Source organism: Spermophilus citellus, assembly GCF_964194105.1.
Source record: "Spermophilus citellus genome assembly, chromosome: 8".
Taxonomy (NCBI): Eukaryota; Metazoa; Chordata; class Mammalia; order Rodentia; family Sciuridae; genus Spermophilus; species Spermophilus citellus.
The window spans coordinates 122,695,798-122,714,570 of record NC_138189.1 but is presented as its reverse complement, the minus strand read 5'-3'; the positions used below and the strand labels follow the sequence as shown (position 1 = coordinate 122,714,570).

The window sequence follows — 18,773 nt, the reverse complement described above, 5'->3', positions numbered from 1 at the left end:
TGAAGATAGAATGATTCCAGTCAATGCTTCAAAATATTAGGAGAAATATAAATGGGTTGAGGGCTGCAATGCCTCTCATACTCTGAAATATACATAGGAAATAATCTGTTACAGGGTGCAGTCTTGTATGCCTTCCTGAAGTAAAGCTCCATGTATCCTGCACTGACTAATCCAGTGTTGGCTTCTTGTGTATATTTCAGAGTATGAGAGGCATGATGTTCTAAAACAGGTATATTTTAATATGTTTGATGTATCACTGTGGGGTGTTTAGGCGCTGCTGCCACCTCTGGAGTGCAGGTTGCAGGTTGGTGGCCTTGTGTCTGGGTACACTGGGTGGTGACTGGTCTGTGGGATGCTTCTCTATAAGCCCCTTTGTGAAGTCCACAGCTATTGCACAGGGTCTTCCTCTGGCTATTGGGGTTATTCTCAAGAACTGCCCTCTGTGGGTCCATGTGTCTGAATGAAAATTGAGTTGACAACTCAATTTTCTGATAACTCTGGCACTTACAGGTATAGACCCTCCTAGAGGTGCTGGAACACAGGAGCTACTTCTCTGGTTGTTTTCCTGGTTTCTCACCAGCCAGTGCTTTTCTGTCAACCCAGAGGCTCAAGTCTGCAAGTTTGAAGAGTGCAGTATCTGCTTGCTGTTTCTGTTGGATGTTGGGAGTGCAGGGTGAAGCACCCAGGGTTGTCACTGAATACACACTTCCCTCTGCAAGGGCTTCTATATAGTGTCATAGAGTTTTTTGACTAAAACTGTGGGGCCTAAGAATGCAGGCTCTCTGTGGCTGGTCTGGAATGCAGAAATGTCTACCCTGGCTAACATGAATCAACAAGCTACCATTTCTGTGACTGGAGTAGAATGAAAATTTGCCCACCTTCATCTGAGCTCTTATGGCTCATGGTTGTGAATCACTGAGTGCTCTCTTCACTCTGCTTCGCTTCTTTGTAGAGGTGCTACCTTTTTTTTTTCTCTTTTCTTTTTTTTAAGCATCTTATTTATGTAAAAAATGCAGCAAACTTTTAAATGAGACAAAATAGACAAAATATCTTTTTCAAAAAGCATGAAGAAATGAATATATTTAAACATACTCAGCTCATAATAGAGCAAATAATTCACATTATATGAATTATTCTATATGCTATATAGCATGTTTATTGAACTAGCAACAGAGAAAGTTGGTCAAAGGAAAGTAGAGGAACTTTGTCTTGTAAGATCAGAACCCAGGGTTCCATAATCATCTGGCATACACTCAATATTGTATCTATAGTTGAAAATGTACATGATAGGAACTCCAGGGATCTTCCAGATTCTTCGTTTAAGGTCACAGTTGGGTCACAGTCAACTGTGACCCCAATGTAACACTTGTTCTGAGTTACTCTTTGTACTAAGCAGTCCTCTGCATTGGTTCCTTTTGTGTTCATGATCATTGTTCAAATTGTAGATTCTTTGCGATCCTTAGAGCCACTCAATACTTTTGCCCCAATTTCTCAATTTCAGTCATTACCAATCAGTTACACAAGGGATACACTTGGCATACAGACAGTCCATCAACAACTGCATTAAGTCCAGTTTGGCTTTAATGGAAAAATGGATAAAGTTGGTAACAACCAGGATATGATAAGGTGGGCCCAGGTGTGTATTATATTGGAAGAATAAACAGGAAGGGTGTTGGGGGACTTCTCTTTCCTTCAGTGCACTGGGATCTTTCTTTTGTTTATTTTTAGGTTTTAATCCATCCTTTTCTTTAAGTCTCTCATCTCTGAAACTGAGCATTCACTTCATGGTCACATACTTCCTTGCTTTCTTTTACTTCCCCATGTTCACGCCTCACACCCATTTCTTCCTGATCAGAGATGCTATCCTAACACCTGGTGGCTGGCTGTAACTGTGGATCCTATGTGTGCAGGCTCTTTGTGGGCAATCTGTAGCACAGAGTCCTCCACCTTGACTACAGAAGATCACTAGGGTTTTACCAATCCCCATGATGGAGGTAGGATGTCTATTGATCCTTCTTTGCCTGAGCTCCTGTGAAGACTATGTGAAGAGCTTGGTTAGGGTTAGCATTCTGGGGCAGGAGGTGGGGAATTGTTGGGGGGTATGGTTAAGTAACCCTCAACTAGCAATAATTGCTTTACAATTTTTTTCTAGATGTATTACTGAGACAACCCATTTCAGAGCCATTCCCTCCAGCTTTTTCTATTACAGTCTGTAGGTGAGGAGAAGCTGTATGGATTTAATTGCCTTCAGTGAGGTTGGCCAGTTGTGGACTCAAAATGGCAACCTTGCCCCACACGGTGTTCAGCCTACAATTTGTGCTAAACTGTGTAATCTGTGCTGCCCTTCTTTTGTTTTAAACTTGGTGTGCTTTGCTCTTCTTCAAAACTTTTTTTAAGGAAGTAACATTATGGGATGTTCCTCTCCTTCTTTCCCTCTTTGGTAAACCTCTCTCCTAAACCCTCTCTGATTAGGGTCTGGGTTAAAAAAAAAATTAAGTGTTTTTATTTTCTGTGCTGGTAACCAAGTCTCCAAGTCTCAAGCTGTCCAATATTGAGTTGTAGAGTGTTCACACTGTCATCCCTCAGTCAGAACAAACAGTCAGCTCTTAGTTCACTGTTTCATTTCTGGACTGTAGAGAAGTCAAAGGTTGATGCCTAGATCCACTCTGCCATCTTGCTTAGCTGGAGAGAAGTTGAGTGAAGGCAACATTTCGACATGGTTAAAGGTATATCTGCTAAATAAGTCACTGAATTAGATTTAATTTCATAAAAATTAGTTAAATGGATTTTAATTGTTGATTCTTAAAGGCATGATTAAACGAAAAACATGCTTTGAAAGATTAACAATAAGTGCAGAAAATATTATACAATGTTTTTGTTTGTGTTTCTTATAGCCTATTTAAGTTTTTCAGGGAAAGATAAAGTTGTTAAAAAGTTATAAATGAGAAAGAACCTTAAATCTAGCCTTATTTCATTTTTCATTGACCAAGTTTAAAAAAAGAAGCAAATAACAACAACAAAAGCAAATAAATAAGCAAAAATTCAATGTTAGCTTTATGCATTTTGGATGTTCTTCTGGAGGTCTTTTTAATTCTGTGTTAGCTTTTGAAATCACAAGAGGTGTACAGAAATTGTTTAGGTAATAGGATTGTTAGTGGTACATAACAGATATGAATGCATCTTATTTTAGTTCTACTTTTATTTCTTCACTCTTATGTTTTCACTCTTCATAAGAAATAGCAATCATTTTTCTCAAATTGGCAGTTATAAAAGTTTTTGTTGTGCCCTGTGTGGCAAATGAACTTACCTGATCAGTTTAGGATATATTGAGATAATATATAGATTAATATTTTGTCTGGAAAGATCTTTTAAGTATAGGAATAATTATCTGGCTCAGTACATTTTATTGGGGACTTTTGTCTATTCCAGATCACTGCAAAAAATTGATTTAGCAGTTGTATTTACATAACATGATATTTCCAAATGACTTCACCACTATTAACATGTTTTATTCTTTCAAATTCTCTGAAGTAGTTAAAATAGGTAGTCATATATCTGTTTTGCAGATAGAGATTGGCTCCAGGGGGGCTAAATGATGCATACAAAATCAGAAAATTAGTTAATGATGGATCTTAAATTAGAACCTAAATGTCCTTTCCTTTCTATTGGATATACAGTCTATTAAACTCCATTACAATTAATAGTCCTCAGATGTGCACACCACAATGCACTCTATGAATGTGCATCTAAACATAGCAAATCGAGTCATCCTCCAGTGTGGAGGAGGTGGTGCAATTCAGAAACACTGGACTGAGACAGTTATCAAGACCAGGAGTGGAAATGACAAAATCATAGACAAGGAAAGGACTTTTAAAGCAATTTATCTAATAACAATTTTAAGGGCAGGATAAATAGAGCCTGGTTCTTAAAAACTAGGGTAAAAATAATGAGGCTTTCCCATGGCAGTAAGCTGGAGGGCAGAGATCTGCTGTTCTCATCTCCATATACCTGGAGAGGTCAGGAGACAGTTTCCTGAATTCTCTATAAAGTCATTTAGTGAGAATTTTCTCTCTGAAGCAGATAGAGCTTTGAGTTCACAGTGGGGAAAAAGTTAAACTCATTTGCAGTTCTTACTGGCTAGTGAGCAAAGACAAATGACATCAATACATACACCCCATTAACCTGATTTGTTTAGTCTTGAGAAAAGGCAAGGCACTTTGCCATTGTCTGGGAATTTATTTCTAACAATTAAGAGTGATCTGGGATAATCCTGAAAGAAGGAATGATGTTTATTAATGCCATTATTAGTCCTCCATGAAAAATTTTTCTACTTTGGAATAGTCTTACATAGAAAAATGTCCCAGTACTTTTTAAAGCAAGTTATCACCTTGGCATGTGGTCATTCATTTCCAAATACTGTATCACAGTTTTATTGATTTGCTTATGGAATTTTCAAATTATTTTAAAAATGTGTTCAAATGAAGGATTTGGGGCAAATATTAGGTCCATTTTTCAATCATTGATCTACATCTTTTTCCTATATTATTTCATTTAATTTTTGTGACAGTCTTATGTTACTGTGATTATGCTCACATTACTGGTGAGGAAACTAAGTTGAAAATAGATTTTTAAAACTTTCAGATTTTGCAGTTGCTAAGCAGATGAGTTGAGATTCAAATCTAAGTATAGCTCCAAAGCTCATGAGCTTGCTTATTACCCTATTGACAACATTTATTTTAGAAATTCAAGGCCTGGACAGCAGAACAGAAAACTTACAATACAAAGTAGTATAGTTGTCAAATATATAGCATAGACAGCAAAAAGTAGATAATTTCTGAGTCACAAAATATGACCATGTGATTACCAGAATCTGGGAAGTGTGTAGGGAGGAAAGAAAAGAGAGAAGATGGTTAATGGCTATGAGAGTGTGCCGCAGTCCGGCTGCAGCAAAATAACTGGGGGGTGACGAGCAACTTGTGTAGATTGATACAGCAGGAGTGGGAGCCGTTTATTGTAGGACCAGAGGGGTATATATACATTCCACACAGCTTATCTTAATTAACATAAACTAGATACAGCAGTCAACCAATAAGGAATCTCCACACTTAATGGCTCGCTGGCGCCACCTCACAAACCACTCCCCCTGGCAAAATGCCAGGTGCCATCCTGACTTGTTTACAGACTCTAACAAGAGTGCAGTTGGATAGGAAGAATAACGTCTAATATTTTATAACACAGAAGGATAAATGTGGTTGACAAGAATTAAGTGACTATTTTTAATAGCTAATAAAATTTGAAGATTTCTAACACAAAGCAATATGTCTGATAAACCTTGATCTGATAATTACACAATACATGCATGAATTAAAATTCCACACTCTCCCCTATAAATATGTACAATTATTGCATATAAATTTAAAATATATATTAATAAAAATAAAATTAAAAGGTATCTATGATAAAAAGGTGTGAGGGTATAAAGCAAAATATGTCTCAGTTGAATCTTCAAAATTAAGAAACATGTAGCTGGATGGAAAAAGTTGGGTAAATTACAACAGAGAACTATGGAGAAGAAGTACAATGGAGAAACAAAAGACGACCCAGAGGTGGGAATGTTCAAAGGATATTCAAGAAGTAAAATAGGCAAATCTAATAAAAATAAAAACATGAAAACACACACAATAATATACATACAAATGAATATAATCAAGGTTCCCATGTCACTGGAAAGATGGGTTTTATTACATTTAAAATATATGTTTCTCCTATGAAAGTCTAGAAAATAATTAGCCCTTTTTAGATGAGAATAAGGAAGATAATTGACCGGCACCATGTTAATGTAATGGTTTTTATGGAATAAGAATAGCTATTATGAAGACAAACAATAAGTGCTGGTAAGGATGTGGGGAGAAAGGTACACTCATACACTGCTAGTGGGACTGCAAATTGATGCAGCCAATATGGAAAGCAGTATGGAGATTCCTTGGAAAATTGGGACTGGAACCACCATTTGACCCAGCTCTCCCTCTCCTCAGTCTATACCCAAAGGACTTAAAAACAACATACTACAGGAACACAGCCACATCAATGTTCATAGAAGTACAATTCACAATTGCTACACTGTGGAACCAACCTAGATGTCTTTCAGTAGATAAATGGATAAAAAAATGTGGCATATATACACAGTGGAATATTACTCAGTAATTAAAGAGAATAAAATCAGGGCATTTGCAGGTAAATGGATGGAGTTAGAGAAGATAATGCTAATGAATTCAGCCAATCCCCCAAAAATAAATACTGAATATTTTTTTTTTGATATAAGGAGGCTGATTCATAGTGGGATATGGAGAGGGAACATGGGAGGAATAGATGAATTCTAGATAGGGCAGAGGTGTTGGAGGGGAAGGGAGGGGGCATGGGGTTATAAATGATGGTGGAATGTGATGATCATTATTATCCAAAGTACATGTATGCAGACATGAATTGGTGTGAATATACTTTGTATACAACCAAAGATATGAAAAATTGTGCTCTATATATGTAATAAGAATTGTAATGCATTCTGCTGTCATATATAAATTTTTAAAAAGTAAAAAAAAAGTTTTAATAAAATGAAAAAAGTTATAATCATGATGAACTATGCTGGTACCCCACAGCTTGTCATCCATAAAGTCCAAGTCAGACTCTACAGTGAGAATAACAAATAGCAACAAGGTGGTGAAGCCCAGACATCAGTCCTCAGGTATCCTCACATCTCAAGGTGAATGAAGGAGCAAAGGGCTTCCAGGTTCTAGCACCTCCTCTGCACTGTTGGCAAAGAGAGGATGCCAAGGCTGTCACACAGTGTCTCCATCAATTGATCTAAAGAAGAAGACTGTCATCCCATTTCTAATTTGGTATTTCTTCCCTCTGCCACATCCTGTGTTGTGCTTCTCCTTACAGACTCATGGCCTAGCCAGGTATTGATAAGGCGCAAATTCGGAACTCATGATACCAAAAGTGACCGTAGAGAAGGGAGGGAAGCAAAATTAAGGCACTTGGGAATCTCACCAAAGCTGTCCTCTCCCCGAGTGAAACATGGTTTCCATGTCCCATCCATGCCTGTTTGCTAAAAACAAAGAAAGCATTTCCTTTCCATGTACAAAAGGAAACTATAAGTAGAGAAAAATAAAATCTACTCTCCTTGGAAAGAATTTGAGTAATAATAGAGGCTTGGCATATTTCCATAAAAATGTTTGTTTCCACAGGAAAAAAAGGGGGGGGGGCTAGGAGTTAGATATTTGTTCAATCTCACATATTATATTCTCAGGTATAATTCAGGTCTTATAAGGAGAAAATGAAACGATTCAATTGCAGACACCCAGATGCAATACTACAAAATGCCTTTGAGATACGGAATATTTCCTTTATAAAGACTGGATTTTTAAGTAATTCTATACCAGTGTATGGAATAGAAAACTAAGACCAGGGTGCTTTACCTTGACCTCCTGGTTTAACCATGAAGTCACAATTATTGAACAGCCACACCTGCTCATTGTAGGTCCAAAGGGGAGAAGATGCATTAAAAATGCAACTATCAAGCAAACCTCAACAACCACTCTAAGAACAATTTTGTATTTTTCCTACATTGTTATACATTATTATTCTGTGCCTTGAACATCTCCACATGGATGGGACATCAATACCCTAAACCAATCAGATTCACAATCCAACCATTCATCTTTTCCCCAAACATCACTACCATTACTACTTCCTTGTTTCCTACTTCAGGTAATGACAGCAATCTTTTCCAAGGCTATAAAACTCACTAGCTCCCAGTTCCCAGTATTAACCTCATCTGTCTCTTTCTCTCACTTCTCCCTCAGCTTTTGCATGTCTCTCCTTCCCACATCTAACCATTTTTATTTGGCATGGGGGACACTATCACTCCCTTTCTGACTTCCAAAACCACATGGGCTGAAGGCTGAGGCTCCATGGACAAACATTCCCCACCCCTGTCCCTCTTGTATGTGCCTGGAAAATGTTTTTGTTGTTGTTGTTGTTTGTTTGTTTGTTTCCTGAATAAAAAACAATTCTACTAAAAAAAAAGGACTCAGTAGCATCTTTGACACCTTCCTCTTATTCACTACCCCTATTCAGATCACAAACCTGTCTCTCTTTTCTACCTCTCCTACCATGACCTTAATTCAGATTTTAACACCTTACCTGAAAAATCACAATGACCTTATAATTTTGTCTCCCAACCTCTTGTCTCCCTCTTTTATTATCTTCTTCACACAACTGTCCACAGTCCGCTTCCTAAATCTTAGATTTGCTAGTAGTAATTATCTGTATGGAACCTTTCTTTGATTCCTCACTGCTAACAGCATCATGTCCTTGGAAAATTAAGGTTGCTTTATGTTATAAGGCTTTCTAAGGGTTGGGAACAAAGGGGACAAAACAAGATACAGGAAAGAAAAAAAATTTTTCAAAATTTGCTAAGATACTTTTACTTCAAAATTGGCTCTGTGTTTTATTTACTTATGTTTCATGGATTTTTACAAAGCAAGCTTATTTAAGGAAAAATTAGTTTTTCTCAAAAACAAAGAGAGAATTAATCAGAAACTAGTATGAGTTATGTCTTGGGCGAGCTCACTGCCGCTGAGCCACAACAGGATAAAATGTAGATTAGACCAAAGCGTTAACTTTCCTGAATTTACCAACTATATTGTGGTTTAGAAGAGAACATTCTTTTTCTTAGGGTACATATATGGTAACATTAAGTATTACCAATATTACCAAATGATTCAGTTAACTATAACACTGTGTGTGTGTGTGTGTGTGTGAGAGAGAGAGAGAGAGAGAGAGACAGAGAGACAGAGAGAGACAGAGAGAGACTATAAAACAAAACCAATTTGTCAGGATGTTAAAAATTGATCAATCAAGGATAAAGAGTCATTTTATTTTCCCTGACAGAACATCTATCACTTCTTGCTGCTGTGGACAAACGTGAAGCCTTTATCCTCAATCTTAATCTCTGTTTCTAATCACTGACGGACTTGAAATCCCTGAAAATTTGCTGATAATTCTGTCTCAAGAAACATGGGCAGTGTTTGAGCAAAACCCTTCTTTCAACCACATGTTTGTGGTCACTGTTTAGTAAATGGTTATTTCTCCTTGATAGATGTACTATAGTTCATTGTTGCTGTAATCTGTTTTTAGATTTATTGCCTGGTACCTCCTGTATGTTCTTGTGAAATGGGCTTTTCTGTGTTTAAATTTCCTCTTCTGCAGAATAGGAACAGTTGTGTAATCACTAGATTACATACATCTCTAAGGTCCTTTCTCTTACCCAAAAATCTCTTCCAGATTTTACTTCCTCAATCTTCTTAAAATTTAATTATCTTACCCACAGCCTTTCTGTACCACTAGGGAGAGAGAAATGTTATTTGTTCATGATTGAGATGAATTGAGGTCTGTGGTCATGCTTGTTTCTTTCTACATAATTTTAATTTCCTAATTGTGCCTTACATTGAAAGAGGCTTATCATAACTAGGATTCTGAAAATACCAACTCATGCCTCAGATTTCTTACATTCTTCGAAGTAGAAGAAAATTGTTGAAATAATTGATTAGATGCCAGCCAAATGCTTTCAATTTTTAGTATTTCTCCACGTTGGCTTGTGCAGTCATTGTTACAGAGGTTTGCTGAAGGGCTCATTTGGCATTTGTTAAAAAAAAAAAAAAAAAAAAAAATATATATATATATATATATATGTGTGTGTGTGTGTATTCAGCATCCCGAAGAAATGACAGGACAAATGGTTTACCATGGGCCACAATCTTTCCTGTGGTAATCAGTGCTTGTTTGTTTTTTAAATGGTTGGATAAAGAATGCAAATGTGTTTTCTCCTCCTTTTCTTTCCCAAGGAGACTCCAAAGGACTGAATATGAATGCAGAGAAGCTGCAAGTTAGTAAGCATGTGGGGTCTCCTTGTGATTCACAGGGTCTGAGGGCTTGGATGATGGAAGTCTCACAGATGGCTACTCCAAAAGCTGCAAGTCTGCCAGAAAAATAAATAGGTAAGGGTTCAGAGTTTATTTCATCAGTTATTCTCAAAGACCCCGGGATCCTCTGCTATATCTAAAAAGATTTCCTAAGGCAAAAAAATGAAACACTCATTTTACATTTAATTAATGTATCCAATATACACGTATTAAGTACTTATTTTATGACAGGTTCCAGGATCTGTAGCACAGATCTCTACTCTCAGAAAACTTAGAGGTTATAAGAAAAATGTTTCTAAGTGATGTTCTTAATATTTTTATACATAGTTTAATTTACCTTACCCCTCTACAGAAGTTTCCATGTGGAAAATCATGCATGTATTTCCAGGTTTCTACATAGTCAGTATGTTAAAACACAGGAAATATTTTATTTCCTACTGTGACATTCAGCCAAATTCAAATTTTTGAGCTGGTGTTGACATTGTTAATCTTCCTACACAGATGTTCAGGGGAAAGTTTCCAAAGCAGAGTAGGAAAAAGTTAGTGTCACCAAAAAACTGACCTTTCCTCAAACAATACTGTCGCTGTCTAACTACAAGTTCTTCTTGGCACTGTAAAAATTTTCATAATATCATATAATTTTTCGACCAATAAGCAGTCTTTGCTTTCTAAAATATTCTCTGCCTATTTCTTCCTAAGAAACATTGTCTTTCAAAGAAGAGCTAACAGAGAAGATAGCATTATTTTTGAAGTATGAGTTAATGAAGTTGTGTTATGCTATAATAATAATCAAGTATAAAATTATTGTTGATACTTTTATATAAAGTCATTTTGTATGTTAAACTTAAGTAGAACATGTTCTGCATAAGGGGTATAAATCATTTTTTAAATCAGTTAAACCTTATCAATTACAAAATAGCTTTGGAAAGGCTACCCTCACCAAATTAAAAAGAGGTTTGTTTTTTTTAAACTGTAACTTAATCATAAATGACAACCCAATTAAAAAAGTAGGCAAGACTCTGAATAGACTTTCTCCAAAGGAATATATAAACTGTCAAGATGCCTACTTCCTGAGCCATAGGAAGGTGTACATCAAAACCCTTCCCCCCATTAGGATGGCCATAATCAAAAAAATAGACATTACAAGCATTTCTAAGGATTTGAAGAAACTTAAACCTCATCTATTGTTGGTAGGGGTGTAAAATGATGTAGCCATTTTGGAAGACATTTTAGCAGTCCCTCAGATGGATAAACATTGAGTTACAATAAGACCCAACAATTCCACTGCTAGGCATATACCCAAGAAAAGTGAAAACATGTCCTTACAAAAATTTATGTAACCAGAGGCTCAGGAGGCTGAGACAGGATTGTGAGTTCAAAGCCAGGCTCAGCAACAGTGAGGCACTAAGCAATTCAGTGAGACGCTGTCTCTAAATAAAATAGAAAATAGAGCTGGGGATGTGGCTTAGTGGTTGAGTGTCTCTGAGTTAAATCCCCAGTAACAAACAAACAAACAAAAAAATTAAATTTAATTAAAAAAAACTTTTGTAAGATTTTCATAGTGATATTCTTCAAAAATGATGATAATAATAATAATACCTGAAATGTCTATCAATCATTAAATAAATAAATAAAATGGGTATATTCACACAATGCAATATTTTTCAGCAATAAGAAAGAGTGAAATATTGCATATTCACACAATGAAATTTTTTCAGCAATTTAAAAAAGTGAAATGTGGATACCTAACACAATATGGAGAACATTAAAAGCATTATGTTACATTAAAGAAACTAGTCACAAAAAACTACCTATTGCATGATTCCTTTTATATAAAATTTCAGAAGAGGTACATTTATATAGACAATAAGTAGATTAATGATTGCCTAGGTCTGGAGTAATGAAGAATTTTGAGTGACTTCTAAGGAGTATATGGCTTCCTGTTGGAGTGATGAAATCTTTCTGAAATTATTTGGTTACTCCAATCTATGAATCTACTAAAAAACCACTGCATTGCACACCTTATTTTTCTTTTAACATTTTTAATCAACACATTAACATTGCACATATTTATGGGTCCCCATGTGATTTTTCAATATATGTATACATTACATAATGTTTTAATCAGGATAAACATATCCATCTTCTCCAAAGTCTGTCATTCAGGGTGAACATATTCAAAATCCTTTCTTCTAGATTTTTTAACTGTACAGTACATTGTAATTATGTATAGTCACCCTATTGTGCAGCACCACACCCAAATTTCTTGCTCCCATCTAATTTAGTTCCTGTTGATTGACCTTTTTCCTATCCCTGCCTACATTCTACTCTCCTCGGCCTCTGGTAACCACCATTCTACCCTCAACTTTTATGAGATCAGCTTTTTAGAATTCTTATGTGAGTGAGAACATATCATACTTTTCTTTCTGAGCCTGGTCTATTTTACTTAACATGATTTCCAGTTCCATTCACATTGTCATACATGATAGAATTTCATTCTTTTTAGGCCAAATGATATTCCATTGTGAAGATGGAGCACATATTTTTATCCACTCGTGTATTCATGGAAATTTAGGTTGTTACCATTTCTTGGTTATTGTGAATTGAACATGGGAGTGTGGATGTCTCTTCAAAAAAACTGATTTAAATAGGTGAATTATGTTATGATCAAACCTCAGTAAAACTGTTAAAAATATCTGAATTATAAAACATTCAAAAGTACAATTCCTTCTTGTCTAGTAACACGTAATTCAAAAAAATATTGGAGAAAAGTTGCTAAATAGACTGACCATTGAAGTTGTTCAAAGTGTATAAGATTTGCTTATTATCAATATATTAATTGGTTAAAAATAATTCTGTTGAAAACCCAAATATGAAGTGATTTTTTTTCTTTAAATAAGTTAAACATTTCCTAAAAATATAAACTATTAATTTGTCACCTACATTTTTTCTCAGAATCATTGAGCAATTATCAGTTTAACAATGGCGTATTTGACACAAATATTCATCGATTGCAGTCTTTATTGCTAGAGCTCTACAGGAATATTGTTTAGATTTTTATTTAAATAAAAAGTTATTATCTTCTAAGGTTAGTGTTCAAACATGGCAATTATTATACTACTACCAAAAATATTAGAACCACCTATATTCCTGTATAAAATTCTAAATGTATATATAATAAGCACAGATGTTTAAAAATCTGTTAATAAAAACAAGTAGCAGGAATTGAAGAAGTTAATATTTTTAGATACTTTATTCAAATACTTTGGTTATACTTCTTATATAAAAATGTTCTGCCAGTTTAGCTTCTTCTAAAATTTGCAATACATAAAATGAAAGGAAAATTAATTTGGTTCTAAGAAAATGTTTTAAAAATAAACAAGCACCTTGGCCAGATGTGTTGCTAAAAGGATGTTTGTCTCTTTGCAACTCTCTGCAGCAAATAATATGTTAGATCAAGAATGATCACTTCGGAAACAGGCTGTGACAGCCACTCTGCATCACTATGTAACTGCCTGAGAGAGAAAAGAGTTTGCCAAGAGTGAGTGTGCTAGCTAAAACAAAACTAAAAAGCTCATCTGGAACTAAAGAAACAAAAATGAACTAAAATGCACACTGGCTCTTGGGGGGCAGGGAAATACTCTGAAATTTTCACACATAAAGAAATATGTGGGTCATGGAGTATTTATTTCGCTCAAAGTTTGTTTCCTCAAAGACTGAAAATCACTCACAAACACTTAACTCAGGGATGGTTTCCATGGTGACACGGAAAGCCCAAAATGGAAACACTTTTTATAGTTTCTCCACCCACATAATAAACAAAACTGTCTAGAAATAGTGGTTACCACCTAGAATATAATAGCCACAAGCAATTCTAAAAGAAAAGAAATTTTATTAGCAACAAGGAAATGATAAATCACAATATTCTAAAGCAATCAACCACAAATACTGGAACATTCATGAGTTTCTATCTAAAAATAGCACTTCCACATTACTTCAAGTGTCCACGATGTTGATAACAATAGTGGACTCTGCCCCTTTCCCTTCGTACATCTAATGTCAGCTGCTGAGATTGAGTCCAACCAAAGAGAACTGCTGTGCCACTTAAGTATTTCAGCAGACATGCCCTACAAACTACAAAACAGTTCGTGAAACTAAATTTACATGAACATTTCCTTTTTTTATATGTTTGACTACACATGAGGAATGAAAGATCTGATTACAGGGCACTGATGAAATGCTATTTGACTCTAGCCACTCTTAACCTGTATTAAGTACTACTCTTTCCATTTCTCTTCTCTTTCATTTAATGGAAAGGAAATTGCTACACTATTTTGTGCCACCAACACAGGCCTTCCTAAGTGGGTGAATTACTACAATTATGCTGTCTTATTCTGGATTTCTCTAGTTTCTATCTCCTTTCCATATTTGAAAGCAAAAACAGAATATGAAGAATGGATTATTTGAGTTTCACTTGATAATTCTCCTTGCTCCCATAATCCACTTCTCTCCCAACTCTAACATCTCTGAATAATTTAAGAAGACTAAAATATTTTACATATCCTTAAAGGAGTCCAAGTTGTGCTACCTATTAGCAGACAGAATTTAGTAGATTATTTTGTTCTTTCATTAGCCACAAATAATGAATAAATCTAAGAACTAGGATTAAGAAATAGTTTTTATTCTATACTGTACAATACAATCAAAAGTCTCCTAGTACTTAACTATTTTTATTATTGAAAGAGTGAGTCCAATTCTGTTATTATTTATTACATGTTAAGTGTTAGATTTCTTAATATAAAATCTGATTGACTATATAAAATATCCTTAATAAGAGTTTGTTTAAAGCAGGGTTGTTCTGTTCATCTGTTTTGTGATAATTTTCTTCATCCTAAAGATACTAATTAGGTTGATCTTTAAATCTGGACACCACTGGAGTACTCATTGCTTTTATTAACAAAGAAATCTGGTGATAGCAAAAGAAGTAGACTCCCACTGAATTAGGATTTATTGTTAGAATAAGAGTGAAAAAATATGCCAACAAAAAACTCATGAAAGGCAGAGGATGCAAAACAAAACCACTAGCAATGAAAATGAAGTTTCTAATTGTGAGCAAGTAAGTTGAAAATAAAAAAAAAAAAAACTCTGATATAGAAAATAATTCAATTCAGACACGGTATTAATGTTTAAGACTTGCAAGCGGGCTGGGGATGTGGCTCAAGCGGTAGCGCGCTCGCCTGACATGCGTGCGGCCGGGGTTCGATCCTCAGCACCACATACCAACAAAGATGTTGTGTCCGCCGAGAACTAAAAAATAATAAATATTAAAAAAAAAAAAAATTCTCTCTCTCTCTCTCTAAAAAAAAAAAAAAAAAAAAAAAAAAAAAAAAGACTTGCAAGCATATAGTTTGCATCACATTTGGGGAATTTCCATGTATACACTTCTATGCACTTATTCCTCACAGGCTATATTAAGTGACATATGTACACAACAGTAAATCTCATTTCTATGGTCAGCATAATGTTTATAGTCATCATTCACAAATGTGTAATTTCCTTCCCCCATTTCCCTGTTCCAGTAAATGTGGGTCCATGTCACTATAGGTTAGTATGCATTTTCTAGATTTACATATAAACAGAATTATAAAGTATATGATTTCTTTTTTTGGTCTGGCTTCTTTCCCTAAGCATAATTATTTTAAAATTCATCCATTTTAATTCTTTTCAGCAGTTCATTTCTTGTTATTGCTCAGTGGTATTACATTGTATGGGTATAACAGCACTACTTTATCCCTCTACATATTGGGAGACATTTGGATTTCTTTCAGCTTCTGGTTATCACAGATAAATCGGATTACAAATCGTTGAGTAATTATCTTGGGTTAATGCGTAGGAATGGAAAGATTGGCTCATATGGTAGTTGTCTATCTTTTAAAGATTCATCCAAACTGTTTTCCAAATTGGAACAATCATTTGACATACCTACCATCAATGTATGGGTACCCTAGTTCCTTTCACTACATGCTTGCCCAGACTTGGTATGATAAGTCTGAAATTCTAGTCATTTTTACAATGTCTAGAGTAACATCTGTCATGTGGTCTTAACCTACCCTTGCCTCATAATTAATGAGTGAGCATCTTTTCATGTGCTTACTTACCACTTGTATGCTAAGAGCCACAGCCAAGTAATATGATGCATGGCATTTTTGGTTGAAAGGTGATGCCAGCTAGCCATTGAGATGATATGATTATGTTAAGATTTACATTCATATGGATATAGGACTCCTGCTGTTCACCTCTGCCTGCTGCGGGACTCCTGGAGAGTTCCCATTGGTTGGGGAAGTGCAGTAGGAGGGAATTCCGGGGGAGGAACTCTTTCTGGGGTTCCGGGAGAACGCTGTGCGTGCGTGTGTATCCGCAATCTTCCCGGGCGCATATGGGGTATTGGCGGCTGTTTCAAAAATAAAGTTTGTTCCTGCTTGAGTGGCTCGTGTTTTTGTGCCCAGCCAGACTTCAGCACTTGTAAATCTTCTTTTGTGGAGTGTCTCTTCAGATCTTTTGAATATTTTTATTGGGTTGGAATTTTTAAAATAATTATTGAGTTTTGAAGGTTCTTTACATATTTTAGGTAAGTTCTTCTATTTTCTCACAGTATACTGATAGTTCTTTCATTCTTCAAAACAATCTATTCAAGAAAATATTTTTAAATTAAGACAAACTCAAATTTATTAATTTATTAATAAAATTAATAAAATTTATTAACTTTCTCCTGTGCTTTTGGCAATCTAAGATTTCTTTTACTAATGCAGGGTCATAAAGATTTTTGCTGTGGTTATATCAATAATTATTATCACTTTACTCTTGACGTTTAGGTTTCTTTTAAGTTAATTTTGCATATGATGGGATGTAGTATAGATCAAACTGTTGTTTTGTTTTGCTTTGCTTTTCACACTAGAGATATACAGTTGTTCCATCACTAACTGTTGAAAAGATTATCCTTTCTCCATGGAATTGTTATTTCACCTTTGTTAAAAATCCATTATCCACATATGTGTTGGTCTGGTTCCAGACTCTTCTTTTCCATTGATTTATTTATCTGTCTTTATGGCAATACCACACTATTCAATTTGTGTGCTTTCATGAGAAGTATTTAACCCAGGTTATATTACTCTAAATTTGTTTTTTCTCAAACTTATTGTGACTATTCTAGGTTGTTTGTCTCCTATGAGTTTTAAAATCAGATTGTCAGTTTCTGCAAACATACCTAACTGAGATTTTGATAGATATTACATTTAATTTGTTCATGAATTTGAGAACTGGCATTTGAAGATATATTTTGGCATTATTTTAGGTAATCTTTAATTTCTTCATCAACATTTTATAGTTATCAGTAAATGGATCTTTCATATCTTTTGTCAGATTTATGCTTAAGCATTTTTTATGTGTTGATGCTATTGCAAGTGGTACTCCTTATGTCAATTTCTGATTATTTATTGTTACCATAAAAATACAATCAATTTTTTTGATTATTGAACTTACTTTCTACACTCTCCTCAAACTTTTTATTTCTAGTAAAGTTTTTTTGTAGATTCCATCAAATTTCCTACATAGACTGACCCTACCTACAAATAAAGACAATTTCACTTTATTTTCATTTTGCATTTTTTTCCCCAAAATACCAGCCAGAACTTTCCACAATATTGAATAAGCTGGTAAGTGTAAACTGTAAACATCCTTCTTTTTTTGTCTTCTCCTCCTCTTCTTCCCTCCTCCTTCTCCTTCTCCTCCTCCTCCTTCTTCTTCTCCTTCTACTTCTCCTCCTTTTTCTTCTCTTTATTACCTAGTCAGTATGGCTAGAGTTGATCTTCTTTGGGGTTATTTAATTTCTCGTTTATTGATTTTATTTTGGGGTTATTTAATTTCTCTCTCATTTATTTTTATTTCATTGATATTCACATGGGTCTTTATTCTTATATTCAGCTTCTTTGAGCTGAAATTGTTCTGTTTTTAAAAATTTCTTCAGGCAGACTTGAGAACACTGTGTCTTTAAATACTGTTTAAAGACATCACTCACTTTTAGATATTAGATGTTTTCACTTTTATTCAGTTTAAAATACCTTCTAATTTCCATTTTGATTTCTTCTTTGATCCATGGTTTATTTGTATATGTGTTCTTTGGGTTTTTTTTTTCTGTATTTGGGGGTTTTGTAGCTATCTTTCTTTCTAGTCATGATAATTTAAATCCGAAAAATACTTTATTTACTTGAATCATTTACATATGATGAGACTAGCTTTATGACTGAGAACATGGTTTCTCTTGGTAAATATTCCATGTACATGGTCTTCTGATGTTGCATAGAATATTCTTTAAATGTCAAATAAGTCAAATTGAAAAATAGATATTGAAAAATTTACAAAATAGATATTTTCTATACCCTAGCTGACTTTATACTTTCATTTTAATCACTTTCTCTTACTGCAACAAAATTCCTGAAATAATAAATTTACAAAGACTAAAGTTTTATTAAGTCCTATGGTTTTAGAGGTTTCCAACCAGGATTGGTTGGTCCATTGATTTTAGGCCCATGGTGAGGCACACATCGTGGTGGGAGCATATGATGGAGAAAAACTGTTCACTTCATGGCCAGGATGCAAAAGAGATACAAGAAGAGACCAGGATTCCACCATCCCCTTTAAGGGCAGACTCCCTTGTTTGATGCTTTATTCTGGGATACACTTAAATTACATGAAAATAATGTAAGCTTCCTTGGTCTTTCTTTTCTATAC

The 18,773-nt window shown here is 34.9% G+C and overlaps 1 pseudogene across 1 annotated transcript in view; it reads right to left on the bottom strand.

Annotated features, from left to right (window-relative positions):
* Window positions 1-1,183: 1,183 nt before the first annotated feature.
* LOC308654727 (rRNA-processing protein FCF1 homolog) overlaps window positions 1,184-18,773 on the bottom strand; it is a 42,409-nt pseudogene continuing 24,819 nt past the window's right edge. The window contains exon 3 of the transcript XR_014024278.1: window positions 1,184-2,682. The product of XR_014024278.1 is annotated as an rRNA-processing protein FCF1 homolog (transcript). The remainder of the gene's footprint in view (window positions 2,683-18,773) is intronic.